The sequence below is a fragment of the Vidua macroura genome, chromosome 5 (genome assembly GCF_024509145.1).
Source record: "Vidua macroura isolate BioBank_ID:100142 chromosome 5, ASM2450914v1, whole genome shotgun sequence".
Lineage (NCBI taxonomy): Eukaryota > Metazoa > Chordata > Aves > Passeriformes > Viduidae > Vidua > Vidua macroura.
Genome location: NC_071575.1, coordinates 17708994 through 17725924, shown reverse-complemented (window position 1 = coordinate 17725924; position 16931 = coordinate 17708994).

Below are 16931 nucleotides of genomic sequence, written 5' to 3'. Positions count from 1 at the left end.
CTTTCTGCTTTCTGCTTTTTGCTTACAAGGCAAAGTACCTTGTAACGGGAACTAAAAAACCCATTTCTCCAACCACAAAGAGGGCTCCACCATCCCTCTGACCTACCTTTCTTTCTTGTTTGTCTGTTTATCTAAAGACAGGAAAGAAGGTTCCTGGCAGGTATGGACTCGTGCTTGCTCTGGCAAAATTAGTGCCATGGTGCTAAGTACCTGGGAACTAGAAGATTGATCTGTCCAGGTTAAATGTTAAAGCTACCTTTCATGTTGGGGAAAAAAATCCAAGCAAACACATCCTTTATTGTTCAGGAGCTCGTTGCTTCCTAAAGCTGCAAACCACAAGCTCCCAGCTAGAATTGCACATCGGAGTGTGAACTGGTGTGTGTAAAAGTTGAACAAGTGCAGGGTGGTGATCTGTGCAAACCAAGCAGCGTGTCTCCATGTGCCTGAGGTCACTGCAGAGGAAAAAAAATCCCCTTTCTATGCACTCAGAAACAAATATATGGCACAAGGCAGTGTGCAAACTGTGCAAATTCAAATTCAATTCAAACCATGGCTAATTTGGACCTCTAGAGTCAAGGCTTCATTTTATTCAGTGCTTTCTTGGAAACAGAAGAGAACACTGACTCTGGGCAGGAGAAGGGACAGACTTCTCTTTATAAAATTTTTACATATACATTAAATATGCTTCATGTGAGAAGAATAAAGCCACTTCTTTTTCCGTACCCAGGGTCACCAAAAAAAGTGAAGAGTGAAAGGGTATGTGTTCTGAGACTCACTGCCAGCTCATCTTCCCAATACAGCTGGTATTTTTTGACTGCAAAGTATGCTGGGCGGCTCTCTTCCCTTTCTAACACAAGCGATCGAAGACTATGTTTTATATCAATATATATAACCTAGATACATCAATATAGATGAATTGATTAAACATCTAGGGGAAAAGAAATTTTGAATGAGAGTGGTTATTGGCACAAAGTGAAAAGGATACTAGCCTGAGATCTCTGCAGCATTCATATACCTCAAACCCCATCCACAAGGAAGGTTCAGAACTGAAAAGAGTCACTGAAAGTGGCTCACGTAAAAGGTTAGGTTGCTAGCTCTGAATACTGAAGATGTTTCTGTATTCCCAAAGCACATACAGTATTGCTAACATTGGTATACAAGGCTGTGCTGAAACATTTGTAGGAAAGAAACACTCTAAAGGGAAAAATGTGAATTTGATCTTCATGCTTGGTGGCTTATCTGTACTGATTGCTCCTCCACTAAAACAGGTGCAGGGCCACCGGGTTATCTGGCCTGAATAATCCACGGGATATTCTGCCACTTCTGCACACCTCTGGCACTTTGGGGCTGTAGGAGCTCACCTCCAATTAACTGTCCATGTGACAAAGTCTTAAGTTTCTTCTCAAGGTAGCAGTCAGCCTACTCCATCTCTATGTAGCTATTTAGTTATGGTAACAGTTCTTGCTTACTGTACTTCCAGTCTGGATTTTCAAACATGGATCAAGGAATTAAGCAGTGTAACTACCACCATCCTCCTCCAAACCCACTGTCCAGCCCGTGTGTGAACTCTGTATACAATCCTCGTTTGTTCAAAACAATGAAATGATCTGTCTAGAACCTATTTACGGATGTGGTTTAGCTCTGCTTAGGTAACTATGTTCTGTTTGAGGGCAGCACTTCTAAGAGAGGGAAGGACTGGGGGGAGTGTGCGGGAGTGAACTAAGACAATGATCACAGAGCAGAGAAAGCAAGACCTGTAAAGAAAGAATGAGAGAGACCTAGGGAAGCTCAGTCTGGAGAAAAGACAACTGTGGGTGGATCCTTAGCTGTCTGCAAATACATAAAAGACTGTTACAGAAAGAAGACAGGGGCCAATTATTCTCATTAGTCACAGAGGACAGATCAGGAAATAAATGACTTTAAGATGAAGCAGAGAGAATACAGATTAAACATCAAATTAAATGTTTACTGAACTAATGTTTTAGTGACAGTAGAAGAGCTGATAAATTTGGCAGATCAGCTGTGACTGACAATATTTAAAGCTAGATCTGGGTGCTGAACTATCAGGATTTTGTATCTAATAAAGTCTGTCTCCAGTGAACCTCAGATCATGATATTTGCATGCCTAACTAAACAACTTTGGAAGAAAGATAATGAGGTTGATTTGTCCTGTGTGTAGGACGGAGAGACTGTCCCATTGGAGCAACCTGATTGGGTTTGGCTCTGTGCAACAAATCTCATCTAGTACCTGCAGGAGTCAAAATGATGGTGTCAACTGGTGGCACAGCTTGCGTGTATCAGGAGCTCCCCAAAGATGCCTGCTTTACAAAACCTCTGGTAGGCTGTGACAGCTCATACTGTCCAGGGGACTGGCAAGAGCTGCAGTGTAGGAATCGGGCAGAAGACGCTTACAAACATGTCTTGTGTGAATGATGCTTTAGCATTTGCAAGCACAGTTCTTGAATCCTGGGATAAGTTGGGTTGTTTAGATTGAGATCATGTCTCTTTCATTCAGAATCCTCACCTGTCTGTAGCCACTGCTTTCAAGGCTTTACACTATCACAGCATCTGAATAGCTACTGTGCCAAAACCTGATATTGCAAGGGGAGGGGAAGTTGACAGTCACACACTGAATGATATGAAAATTCACACTTTGCTATTGCATGATGTCATTCTTTTGTCTTGCAAGATGAGATACAGTTTAAAAGCACCTTATGTTTGCTCCTCTTTGCTGCTTCCAGAAGATAAAATGGGATATGGGCAGCCATGAGCATTGTGGTTTCTGAGGATCATCACTTCACTAGCCAGCCTTCACAGTCACATCTCTTTGTGCTCTGAGTTGGAGGAGCTTCCTGTGCCTGCTTGGGGTTTGGGTGAGCAGCTCTGGCAGTGGGTTCTGTGAAGAATTTTCCTACCTCAGGTCAGTAGCGATTCCCCTACCAGAGGCTGAGATGGCTGAAAGGGCTGTTCTGAAATTGTGAGTTTGGCCAGCATCGGGAATGTGCTGTGTGGCCTAAGGCCTATGTATATCCTCCTGTGCATCAGCAGAAATGGTGACTGTGGTGCAGCCCTGCTGGTGGATTACACTATTTTAAAAGAGAGTGACAAGCATGTAATCCTGACCTCTGGTGGTTTTTTTTTTTTTTTTTTTTTTTTTTTTTTTTTTTTTTTTTTTTTTTTTTTGTGGGAATCAGGAATTTTCTATACAGGTGTCCAGGACACACTCAGACTCAAATGGAGGAAATGACACAATATGCTCTCTCATTATACTTGGATTTCAAGTTTTTATTTAGCTTCTTCTCCTAATCTCTTAGTTGAGGTTGCCATGCTCTTTTGGGAGATAATATATACAACTCTCTCACATGGATTTCTTGCATGCATGACCTCTGAATAATTTGGAGGATTTTTCAAAAGGAAACAAATGTAAAACTACTAAATTCACCACTTCAAAACAGACTAGGAAGTGAGTTGGCTACTTGAAGCCAGCTGAGGCAGATAAAATCTGGTGTCACCAACCTGATGATAATTTGCTAGTGCAAATGCCATGTCCTACATCACAGCTGATTGCCTAATGAACAGAAAATTGTTTTCAGGTGATAGGCATAATAGTCTCATGAATAGCTTAAGATTGCTGTGGTCCCGTGTTGTTAACTCTGGCTGTGGGCCATGAACAGGACACAGTAGGGCACAAGTAGGTTAGAGATTGAAACCTGTCATAACAAGGGACTGTGGTTTCCCTGTGTCACATGAGACTTCTGCTACTCACAGCTGGAAACGAGGTACTGGAGATACACAGTGGCTCTTTGGAATGCAAAAGGTGAAGGTCCTAAATCAATACCACCTGGAAATGAATTGCAGAAGAACTGCCAGGATCCTAAAGCCAAGGGCAATCCCAGCTCTTCACAGTAGTTTTGAAACCTGTGCAGTAAGAAGAATGGCTCCACTGCTGCATGGAGAGGTGTCAGGATGCTGCCACCTGCTTCAGGAGGAGGATGGAGGAAGGGTTGCTGCTGTAAATTTGCTGCTGGCTATTTGTGCCAGGTAAAGCAGGATATTGTTTCATTGTACACAGCTGGATTGCTGGGGAATTTCTGTCACAAGACTTTGCTTAGAAATGCATTTGAAGTGCATTGTGGCAAAGGAAATGCACTAGAATGCACTAACTCGCGGCTACTTGCACGTAGGCATACGCCTCTATGGAAAGCACATGGGAAGGATCTGCATATCCCTGCACCCCTCTCTCTCCTCCTCTATAATTCTCTATTATTGCTGGCTGCTGTAGTCAGTAGCCTAAGTATCTCAGGGGAGATTCCCTCCTGTCAGACGTGTGTTTCGGCAGAGGCAAGCTGAAACATCAGAGGCTGACAATCCCCAAGGGAGAGTCTAATGAAAGTGACAGTATGACATAATCTGTTCTCATAGTCTCTCCCTTTCAGCTCTCCACGTTTTTGGTGCAACTTGAAATTACCCTCTAATTTATTACTGAAAGGGTGACTATCATATATAATTGAAATTATATAGATAGTGTCCTGAAGTGTTGAAAGTCAAAGTATAAAATCAGCGTGGATGTGGTCTGTGGTACTGTCTTTCTGGAAGGAAGCTTTTAAGACTCAGTCTGAAAATAACAGTGGTAAATGCCATGAAAGTATAAATAGACTCTCAGAAAAGACATTGCAATAATTTCATTAAGTGATGGGGCACCGGTACCCTAAACAGGAGGAGACAAAAATTAGGTAGTTTAGAAAAATAGGATAGCTGTGGGATGGCTGCCTTGAAAGATACAGTGGCTCTTGCAGAAAGCACTTTGAATCCCTGGTTTGGAAGTTTGTGAACTTTCAAATCAGAGATTCAGAGAGAGAGAGCCAAGGATCATGCATTAATCATTTTTAATTTGCACCGTTTCTATGCAGAGTAAAGGGGCTCCAAGGCTCTCTGAACTTCAGGACTCAGAGAACTTTGCAGGAACTGAGTGCCTGTACCTCAGTGCTCTCTGAAGCAGCAGCTGGATGTCACAGAGGGTATCATACATGAACAACCCTTTCTGTGGAATGGCCTTTTTCTTACTGGAGGCCATAATAACTTTCAGAAACCAGAAGATGCATAGGAGATGAGGGTTGTTTAATGACATGCCTTGCCTTAATAGTCTTGTATTTTTTTTTTTTTTTGTTAGGGTGTTTTTTGTTAGGACAGATTGATTTCCTGACTTCAGCTTTTGACATTGGAGAAGATGATTAATGTTTTTGACAGAAGAGGTTTGGAAACCGGTTAACTGCCCAACAACAACAACAAAGTAATTTCAGAGGTTTTGCTAGTTCTGCACTGAGCTTAATTAGAGTGTTTGATGTGTTTTCATGAAAAAGCAGAGAAAAGAATAGCTAGCAGCCTGGTGGGCAGAAAACTAACAGGGTTTTGTGTGATGCATCCTTATTCTGCATACTTAGAAGTGGGGACTTGTCCCTGAGGTTGTCCTAGCCAAGATGAGGGCTCAGACTACTGGGTCCTCTGCAGTAATGCTTTCTGAGTTGGAACTTTTCCAGTTGGAGCTGTTCTACTTTATATAAATGCCTATTCATTGTGCTGGAGAGGGAGTGCTCGAACGACTGGGCTGTGGAGGTAGTTTGTTTCTTTGGCCCAATACAAAGTAATTACTTATAAAAAGAGAATTTATTTCAGCATGAACGAAATGGAGGCACAGGTTCTGTAGCCCAGAGGCAGTGGAGTCCTCTGAGACATGGGAGCTAATTCTTCCTCCAAATTAGTCAGTGCAGGTTTGTTCTTGTTCTGCTTTGGATGCATTTGTTTTTTCCCAGTGACATGACAACAAAATGTTTCATTTAGCATTGAGCTCCAGTACTGATTCCAGGTGGGGAATAAAGTGACAGGAGGAGGTGAATTCCTGGGAAACAAAGACCTGATCCTCAAGCAAGTGCTCTTAAACTACGGATAAAGGATGAGAACTATGGACTCTGGGACAGGAAACCAGAGTTACTGCTCCAATGAAAATTTTTATTTTTTCCTATAATGTGCAGGTAGCTCTTTACAGTTGTATCCAGATCTTTAAAATCACTTGGGATTTTCATTCCTGCAGTTCATATCCCTCAGTATATCTCCTCTCATAGTTTGTAATACATTTGCTTTTATAAGCTTGGTGAGATGTTTGACTTTTGTATGGAAGGGGGAGTTTTTCCAGATGTGAACACTGGTTGTGGGAAACTTGTTTCCAGAAGAATTCCAGGGAGTCAGTGGAGAAAGACCAGGTTCTTTGAAGGGCAGTGTAGAGCAGGAGCTCCATGGATGTGCTCCAGCTTGCCCTCTAGAAAAGCTAATCCCTATTGACTAAGGTCAAAGGTAGCCTACATAGATGAGCTTTCTAAAAGCATTTAATTATCGCTTTTGTTCTGCGTGTATCTCGGTTGGGAGCTAGAAAAGACAAGAGGTGTATTAAATTATTACTCTTTCACCACCCAGTTTGGAAAACAGTCATGTTCCATGAGGAATCCAAAATCTCCTAATGCCTGTTTCTCTGTCTTGTGTTATTCCTCTGTAAGAAGACTGTGTACCTGATAGTCCATCTCTTTTTGAATGTGAAGGCCTGGAGATTCCTTAGCCTGTGCCCAATGTAAACGATTCTCAAAGGTGATTTGAATTTGCAAGTAACGCCAACGTCCCCTTAGGTGAGCTGAGCTACGATTTATGGATTTCTCAGACCTTGCTTTCAAACCACACAGTGGCAAGTTGGTGCATGAGGTCTGTTGATGTGACCAGGTATAGGGCTGGTCTGTGGCACCCACAGAGACCTGTTTCTCTGGCTGTTACAGGCTAAGGAGAGATGAGCCAGGGCTTGCTGCTTGTAACACCACTGTGTCCCAGGAGGGAGCTAGTTTAAGAATGACATTTTATTAGATGTCTTCGTACATTTTTTCCTGCATGCATTTAGAAGCATTGCCCATCTTCATCAAAGCACATCTTTCCTAAGAAAATACTGCTTGCATGATAAAGCATAAAAAATAAACAAACCAGAAAATTAGAGAGAAGGTTTGCCCTGACAGTCTGTGTCCTTTTAAGTGCACAGGGTAATACAGAAATCTGTGTGTCCTCTTAATTGACAGTCTTCTGTGATAGTGCAGTTCAGCAACTGTGGCAGGACAAATTGCAACGTGTACCTGTACAAGGGTGCAGCTGCAGCCCAGAGCCTGGCTCCACTGTCCCTTCAAAATGGGGAATCTTGGCATTGGTTGTGGATTCAGCAGCAGACTGGACTGACTTTGGATGTCTGCTCTGTGATATGAGATGCAAGGGCTTCCAATATTTATTTGAATCAGCTTAATTTTGAAGTATTTTTGTTTATAAACTTGTTCACTTTTGTCACTGGAGGGACATCATAAAGAGCTATTTAGGTACTGTCTAGGCTGCTCTTTCAGTGCCTTCAATGAATGCTGCATTAATGCTTCATGTTAATACAAAAGGTGCTATTTTTTGTCCTTGTGTCTGATTATTTCCTTTTTTCTCAAATGTTAAATAACATGATTATAAGGATCCAACACTTAAACGCTTCTTTTCCATGTAAGTTTTCAGGTGTTTTCTTGATTGTGTAATATATTTCTTTCCTGCAATATGAAACAGGAGTAGTTACAGAATCTAGCTGACATTCAGTTTGGGATCAGATTCAGTTGTGTCAGGTTTGCTGCCCCAAATCCTCATGGACTGTGCCTGGGGGAGAAAAATCTATGCTCTCTGGTAGAACTGCTTAAAATTATTGTATTTGGCATAGTTGAAATTTCCATCTGAACAAAATTTGAGACTTTTAAAGCAAATTAATTGTGTTTTCTCATAATCTGAACTACTTTGAAAGAGTAATATAAAATGGTTTTAAAGATGCAGGACAAAACTTAATGGAAAAATCCTAGAACCTGATTTTACAGTCAGAGATCCAGATGGAGAGGGAAAAAAAAGATTCAAAACTTAAATTCTCTTTAAAATTTCAAATTTCCTTAGATGAAGTCTAAATATTTAGTAGCAAAATTGTTTGGTCCGATGCTCCTCTTGCATAGGACAAATCTTTGTGTGTTATTTAGTTGAAGCCTTGGTGTTTAAACAGTTTCTGTGCAAAAGATTCAGTTTGAATCTTGGCTTTACTGAAATGCCACATTTACTACGCCAGTCAAAGAAATACAGAACTTGGATAAAATCATCTGGAGATTATATGTTGCATGGAAGATTAGAATAGCAATGTAAAGAGATGGTAAGCTTCACTTGGGAGGAGGATGTTAAACTGTGCCTCTCATAACTGGGCCTGAGACATGAAACATTCATACCAGTAAACAGAAGAACACACTGGGGAACAGCTGTAGAACCTTGACCAGAACTTGTGGTGCACTGAATGGATGGAGTTCCTCAGTGCGAAACTGAAGGGCTTGGAGAAGATGTAATTGGGAATCATCTTGTCATGTGCTAGACTGGGAAGGTAAAAGCTACACTAAGCTTTCTCTTGGCCATAGTCAGCTCCCAGTTAGGTGAAGCCAAGCTGACCACCTCCATCCTGGTTGAGCTGGTCTAGTACATGCTGATCAGCATTTGGCAGAAAGCGGCCATCCTTGGTCTGTGCCCAGAGATATGGTCCAGTGGTTTGGATGGAGCCCTTCTGCTTTAGATACATGCATAAGTCTGGTCTTTCTTTTCAGCTAGAGGCACACTGGTCTCCTGCAGGATGACCCTTGGGCTTCAAGTAAGTGCGAAGTGTGGGGAAGGTGTATGTGTGCATCTGTGTCATCTCATGTTTTCTGAACACACAAAGGATGGATGCAGTTTTGTATTTTTATGCAACCCACTTTGTTTTCTCTCTCTGCTGAGATGGATTCTGTTATAAAGATTTTTGTCATGGTGCTAACAACTGTCATGAATCCAGCCAATTCACACATGTTGTGGCTTTTCAAGTGATTTGAGTTGTGCTTAGCTTCCTTTGTTCCTTCTGAGTCTGGAAAGTTAATCAGAAAACCTCTTGATCTTGGTGAGGGGGAAGTGAGCTGACAGGGGTTATGAGAATAGCTTGTGGCCAGAAGGCAGATTTATACACCTTGTTGAACTTTCACTGGCTATAAATTGCATTCTGGTCCTGGTAAAACATGGGCCATGAAGGACTGAGAGAGCTGACATGTTTACCCACGCTGGCAGTACATACTCATGGGAGAGGGTGGGAGGGAGTAGCCGTTGCTTTATTTTGGATTTGAAGAGGGAAGAAGATGCTACAACCCACTTGGTGTGGTAGATGTGCACCCTTCATCTGGGTCCCAGAGTGGAAGGGGAGCAGGCACAGTCAGAGATATAGTGTCAAGGACCCCCTCACTTCATTTAGACGCTGCTGAGCCACAGCTGCCTTGTGGCTATCAGAAGCTGGACAGGGCTCAGCAGCCTCTCCTCCCTGGAGCTGAGCAGCCGTGGAGGCAGTGAATCAATTCTGCTCAGGGCAGGCTCCCCACCCACCCCCACCTTTCCCTTTTTCTTCATTCTTCTTTTCTCCTCCTACAGTCTGGACAAGCCCAGCTGGACTTCATTCTATAAGGCACAGCTTTGGGCCAGGGCAGTCCTGCAGGTGGTCAATGTGGCTGGGGAGGCAAAGCCGCTGTGTCTCAGTGCCTTTGAAATACTTTGGGAGCTGTTGGAGGCTCTGGTGTCTGGGAGCTGGAGGGGCAGGGGAAGAGTTTTGAAGGGGATTTCAGAAGGAGAAATTTTGGAGGAGGGAAAGGGTTTTTTTTCTTTTGCATCCTAAAAAATACTCTTTGCACCCAGGTCCTGCTTCTATGACTACTCGCTGCTCAGGCAGCATCTGGTGTGCTTTGCACAAATGTGGTGTCTCACAGAAAGGCTTTGAAGTAGCCTTCCACCTCCCCCCCTTTGGAATGAAGGAGGAGGGAAGGCTTAGGCACCACTATTTGGAGTAAGCTGATGTTCAGACTATTGGGAAGGTGCTGTGCCCACTTTGAGGGTGTGCACAGGGAAAGGCAGTGTACAGAAATGTACCTCGGAGTGATGCTTAAGCAGCATCTGCTCAGTGCTCCCAATTGTTGTCACAGGCCCTTGCCTGGGTCTCCAGGGCCCACTGCTTTTTCTGAGAGCAGCAAGGCTGTCACACAGCAGCCTAGCACTGGTCACCACTAAAGCAAACTGAAGCCCTTGTAAACCTTTTGGCAGTTTTTGGTGAGGGACGGATGATGGGGACATGTCTGTGAAGAATCCATATTGTCTTGTGAATTTAGGGATATGCTTTGACTTTACTCTGATGACAAACCCCATGCCTTTGCTTTGTGAGAGTATTTTCACTGGAAATCAAAGAGATTTGAGATACATAGCAAGCTAAGCAGTCATACCTCAGAATAGGATTTGGGGATTAACAGAGTGGATAGTAAATTGAATAGTAGGAGTTAAAATCAGACTGTGCTTGGAAAGAAAGCAGAGATGAGAGGTGCACCCCTGGAAAGCAGTAATGCTAGAAATGACACGGGTTATACCAGTTAGCAAATGAGATATGCACTCACAGTACAATGCGGCAGAAAAGAGGCTGATGTGATTTCTGGATTGCATAAAGAGAGCTGTTCTGTCTTGAAGCAAGGAAATGTTTTCTGTGTTTCTAGTCATGTTTTCTTCAGGAGCCTCATCTGAGTGTACCTAGTCTAATTTCTGGAGAACTTAGTGCCCCAAAGATGGCAGCAAATTAGAACAAATTCAGTGAAGCAACAAAAATGATTAAGATGCTGGAGGGATTGATCTAAGAGGGAAGATTAAAGTAACTAATTACATTTAGCTTGGCCAAATGACAATTAAAAGAGAGATGTGATGACCGCCTTAAAATGTGTGCTTAAGAATGTAAACAGAGAGGAGAGAGAGCTAGAACAAGGGATTGTGTAGTGCTGTCGGAGTGGTTGTTGGTCAGATGCCTGCTCTGCACTGCTACCGGAGTTGTGTAGAACCAGAGACTGAGAAGTGGCTGTAGGCAGACAATAGCAGCAAATGAACAAAAGAAAGCCCTGAATAGACAGCACAGTTCCTGCTGTGAAATGTGGCAGAGGCTAAAGTACTGTTTCCAGGGAAGTGGCAGTGGACTCTTGAAGCTTTGCTACAAGTAGTGTCCAGAATTCTGGGGAGGAGGAAAAGGGTGTGGTGTTCCCACAGAAGTCCTTCCCCTCTGCTTTGCAGGACCCATAGATAATTTATCCCCTCTCCTTTTGTCCGTGAATGTGTAGTGTTGCATTCATGTCAGGGTGCAGTGTTTCCAAAAAGGTAGTTTGCAGGGTGGAGTGGGAGCAAGCACGGGGATGGGGTAGATGACACCTATAAGAAATGCTGAGAGAGCCAAACATGTTCAGTCTAGAGGAAAGATAACTGTGGGTAGAAACCAAACAGCAATTCTGTAAAGGACTGCTATAAAGAGAGGAGAGGGGCCAAATATTCCCTTTAGTCACTAAGGGCAGATCTAGAAGAAAGTGAGCCCTTGGCTGAAGCTGGGAAAAGCAGGACCTGTATGAAGAAGCAGCCTGAGCGTTGGGTGACAAGGAGGCCAGGAGGGGTTGGAGAATTGTTATGAATGTAGATGGCCAGGGGTGACATGAGACACTTGTTTATCACTCAACGCAGGCATTGTGAAACTGATCTTGATTCAGTAAATTTTCATGTGATTTTGGAGACTCTAAAATCTATTTGAGCTTCTGAACAAGATAGAGCAGTGGTGCTTTTTCTTGCAGGTTTTTAGTTTATATCATGTGTATCCGCAAGTTTATTAATATTTCTGTTTATATTTTCTTTGATTATAGATCTGTTTGAATGCTGTCTTTTGCAATGGAGGGTTGTGGAGGAAATGCACGCTTCTCACAAAAAATGCAGTGAGGAGTTAGTTCCAACAAAGTGTGGATTAGCTGGGGGTTTTTGCCCCTTTAGTATGATTTTTTTTTTTTTTTTGAGGAATAAAATAGCCTAATTAGTTAAAAAAAAGTGTGCAGTTCTGTATCTCCTCATTTTGACAGGCATGGGAAAATTTGAAGCAAGAGCTCTTATCACCATATTTCTCATCTAGTTGTGCTTAAAAATTCTGCACATTTTTCATATAAAGCCCATTTTCACATGCTAGGCTATTTCATACTTGGAAGTATTTTATACCTGGAAATGTTAATTTCCTGATCTGCTTTTAAGATTGAGTACATTTCCAAGTGAAAGAAAGAGGTGAGGATAAGAAACAAAGCCATTAGCTGGTGCAGTATCTCAGCTGGTGGCTCCAGCCTCTCTGGGTGAATAGCTGTGTCAATTGTGATGTGAAGAGCATCCTAAACGTGTTCTTCTGTTATACCTGTTTGCAGGGCCATTTGTAAAATAAGTGCTTCAGCATAGTTCCTTATAGGACAGTGACTGTGTCCTGGTGTCACAGGTAGTTCCTGGGCAATTGTAAGAGGAATTTCAGAGAGTGACAGGAGCCCAGCAACAGAGAAATGGGTTCTTGCTGCAAATTTGTAAGGGCGCTTTTTAAGGCAAAGGCTGAAGCACTGTGGGCAAGTGTGGGGCTGTGCTGTCCTGGGCTACAGGGAAGACTCAATTTGTGGTAAAGATAAGAGGCAGGTCATCAGGGTCCTCCTATCTGACTATTCCATTAAGTAGCTTTTATTTAGTTAATCAAGAGCTGTGGTCAGTAAAGTCATTTTGCTTCCTTGCCCCACCAGTTTTTCCCTGCAGCAGTTCAGTGGTCTGGCAAGCCCACCTTCATTGGTGGTTGAGGATAGCATGTCAGGCTGTCAGCTGGAGTAGCTGAAATGCAGGCACAGGTCTCCTTTTGCCTTGCCAGCTGCATGGTACCTTCTCACAAGCCTAGCAAGCTGGGCTTGGACAAGTCTTAAGCAGTAGCAGAATTTGTCAGAGCCCATGAGCAAGTCACTCAGCCTACCTGTGCTACGGTGAGCCGGGATGATGAACACTGTACAGCTGTATTCAAAAGTCACACTTCCTTTTGTGCTTGTGAGGTGTCACTTTTCAGCTGATGATGCCACAGAATCATACTTACTCTTTACTTGGTCTTAGCTTTCAGAGCTCTAGCCTTGGCATTCTTCAGTGATTTGGCACTTACTGAAAGAAAGCAAGCAAGCAAAAGCACCATACAGAGCAGAAAAGCACTTCACAAAGCATATTCTGATGAAGTCAGCTCCTTGAACAGCTGCAACAGGGACGGCAAAGGAACCAGAAATACAGGAAGGGGAATATGATGGGAGAGTTATGCTGGTGAATCTATCGGAAGATCTGCAAGATCTGTGCCTAGAGAAGATCTCAGTGCTGTCTTATCTGTGAAGCCCTCATCTCAGATTTCCAATGCTCTGCAGCCAGTGTTAGATTTGTAGATGTTTTGTGTGATATGGGGTTTTGGATACAGTAAAATTCCATGTCCTCTTAAACAAGTATGGAGCATATTGGTTTTTCCTTAGATTTCTGTCATGGCTTTCCACTTCTTATGTATTTATTTATATCTATTTATTCTTTTTTTGGAAGGTAGCTACTTGGTTCATAAAGTTTTTAAGTTGTCAGTGCACTGAGTCAACCACATGCCCTGGACCTGTGGAATTTTTAGGAAGAGCTGTACTCTTGTTGCTGGAGTATTGGATGATGGTGAGGAACTTGGTCTGAAATTCACTATAGCACAGCAGAATATTTTTACCTTTGTTAGTTTTGGAAAATATAAAATGATACATCATGCCTATATAAACAACACTCTAAATGGCTTCATTCTAGAAATGAGTGGATTTGAACAATACAAAATGATTGAAAAGGAAGTCTGTTTCTTTCCCCAGACTACCTCTGAGTGGCCAGGTTTGACTCTAAATCAGAATGGAGTTGTACTTTTAAACTGCAAAAGCTTTATCTAAACACAATCCTCCTCCTTCACAAAGCTCCAAGAAGCCAGTGTTTGGGAACAGAGACCCAGCTCAGCTGCTGGCTTAGGGACACGAGAGCTGACATGGACAGCAGTGCCTCTGAAGCTTTATGGGTGGAGTCAGCAAAGGGGGACACTGCACTGGGTGTGTAAACATCTGTGTGCGCAAGCCCCTGTTAGCAGGTGGCTGCCCTGCATCCCCTCACCATGCTGCAGCAGCTAATCAGGTTCCTACCCCAAAGGGCTGTGTACCTGCCTGCACCCCAGCTGCCCTGCTGCAGTCTTGGTGCTGGTATCAGGACACACGTGTGCAGGACGTTCTGACCTGCTTCATGCTCGACAGACGGTGGAAGCTGATTGCTGGAGGCAGCCTTTGGTCTGCCTGCAGATTGGCTTCAGGGATTACATACAGGGAAGTGTGAGCCAGTAGAACTGCAGCATTGATGTACCATGCTTCTGCATGACTTTCTAGTGCTTGAGGGACGTGAACTGCATTGTGTGAGATCTTTGCAGCAGCATGTGTGTTCTAATCTATGAAGAAAACAATTGGCATATCCACCTTCCCCTTTTCTCTAGGGTGCAGTGGGAGCCAAAGTCCATAAACAGCACCTTTCCTCTAGCCTGTTTCTAATGTTGCTAATATCCACTGACAACATTTTTCCCTGCCGAGTGCTGCAGATTGGAAAGATTGGTGACACCATGGTGAATCACTACATGTTGATGTATTTACTTTACCTGTTGCTCTGTAGAAGCTTGAGATCCAGACTCTGAGGTTTTAACGGCTCCCTGCCAATCAGATTAAATATTTACCAGCAATAGGTTCTGGGCATCGCATTTCTGACAGTGTATTTCATGCATCATTTGCTGTAAACGTTGGGAGATTTTTAGCTACCGCTTGCAAAGTAACTCCCTCTCCACTTTCTCTCCCATTATTGTCTCTTCTTTTCACCGTCCCTCTCACTTGTTACTTTTCTTCTTGTCCTCCCTTTCTCTGCTCTGCTGTTATCTTTCCCTTAGCTTTTATCCACTTTCTCTGATCACTGTTCATGGGTATGTGGGTGTGTGCACTGCACCTGGCATGGATGTCAGCCTGTGATGGGGTAGAGGGACTGCCTGCACCTAGCTGTGCATGGCCACCTCCTTGGAAAAGCGTGCATTGCTAGAGGAAGGGTGCAGGCTGATGGGCTTTTTGGGGAATAGTAAGCACCTGAAGACAAGAAAAGGCAAAGCATCTCTGTCATCCCTCTCTCTATGATGCAGCTCTATCTGCAAGGACTTTAGCTTTACTCTTAGCACATCTGCTGGTTGCTCTGTGACTGTCACTGTGGGGCAGTCCTTTTCATTTTAGTCCCCTTCTGGCTAAAATTTTGCAGGAAAAGGGTACATGGGCTCAGTCATCCAACTGAAAGCGTGGTCACATCCATCCCCATGGGATCCCCTTGTCCCACCAGTTGTCTACTTGCAGCAGACTTCTGTATCAGCTGTGCTGACATCTGGCTGATGCCTTGGTGCTGGGATGAGGCCCATCAAAACCAAAAATCCAGTGAAGGTTATAAAAAAAGAGAAAGGGATATCTCTAGGTGAGGTTTCAGCATCAGATGGTATTTTCTGTAATAGCAGAGGGTTGTCTCCTGGAACACAGAAAACAGTAGGGAAAAGACAAGGATCCTCCTTTGCCCCTTTCAGGTGCTGGACGACAGGTACAGGTTTCACAAGTACAAAGATTTCACATGTACAAAGTACAGTTGTCTGGTGGTCATCTGAGTTTTCAGGCATGATGTCTAAGGACCTTTACAGGGGCTCTGTGAAACAAGGATTAGAATTGCCACTAGTGGTCATTCTGGGCTGATGCTGGGTTGGGGAGAGTAAAGTCTTCTGGGCAGGTGAACTCTGTAGGGAGGCTGGTGCCCTGCATGTTTTATGCTGCAGAACCTTCCCTAGACCTTGCCCTTCTTTCACACATTGCTTGTCTTGCTTTGATGCTGTTCATTGCAAGCTGTGATCAGATGGTTTGACTCTTCATTACCCTGCTCCCTTGACTCTTTGGTACGTGCATCTTTTCCACTGCTCTTGCTCTAAATGTGTTGTCTGCTGAACATGTCATTGCAGTCCCAGAGGGAGCCTGTGGTTCCTACTGCCTCCATGTTTGCCCTGTGTGACTGCTGCTCCACATTCCTGTCATTTCACATCTGGTATTCAGCCCCAGCAACTCCAGCTGTCCTGCACTACCAGTCCAGGAGGTGATGGTTAGTGCCAGGGCCAGGGTTTTCAAGTATGTTTCTTTCCCTGCTGTGACAAGTCCGAAGCTATCTGGCGAAAGATCAACCTCTTTTTTTCACATTTCTGCTGGCATGGGACATATCCCCTCTTCACACCAGTGGGCTTGAAGGCATGAGGGAGACAGGACTGACGTTACCAAAGGGATGCTTGGGAAGATGCCTTGCTTTGAAAGCTGGAATGTGTATGAGATTATTTTTCTTTATGAGGGGACTGGGGACCCTTTAGGTAGAGGGAAGAAGTGAGGGAACCCATAGATCACAATACCTAGAGAAAATGTCTCTTCTTTTCTGATCCAATGGACAGTGAAACCTTTCTGGCTGAGAATCTGAAGGCTGGGCTATGGCAAGCCAGATGGTTTGAAGCAGGTACTGGGACATTTAGGAAACTACTGCCGCAGAGCTAGGGAGTGGAAAATGCCTGTACATTTTGTAAAGCAGAATAGCTAGTGATGAACAAACCAGACTGCTTAATTTCTTGATTTATTTCTCTCTCTTGCTTGCTCTTTTTTTTTTTTCTTCCTCCCTCCCCTTCCCATTGCTCTGGGCCCCTGCAGTCCATTCCCTGCATCTGGTGGCTTATTTCCCTACAGATGTCATCTTGGCAGTAACTCAAACCTGAGTACCTCCCTTAGGGAGTTGATGCACTGCCTGAGTGCATTTTCTTTCCCCAGTGTCTGGGTACTTGATATTTTGGGTATGAGGTGGTGATTTTTCTTTTTTTTCTTTTTTTTCTTTTTTTTTTTCTTTTTAAA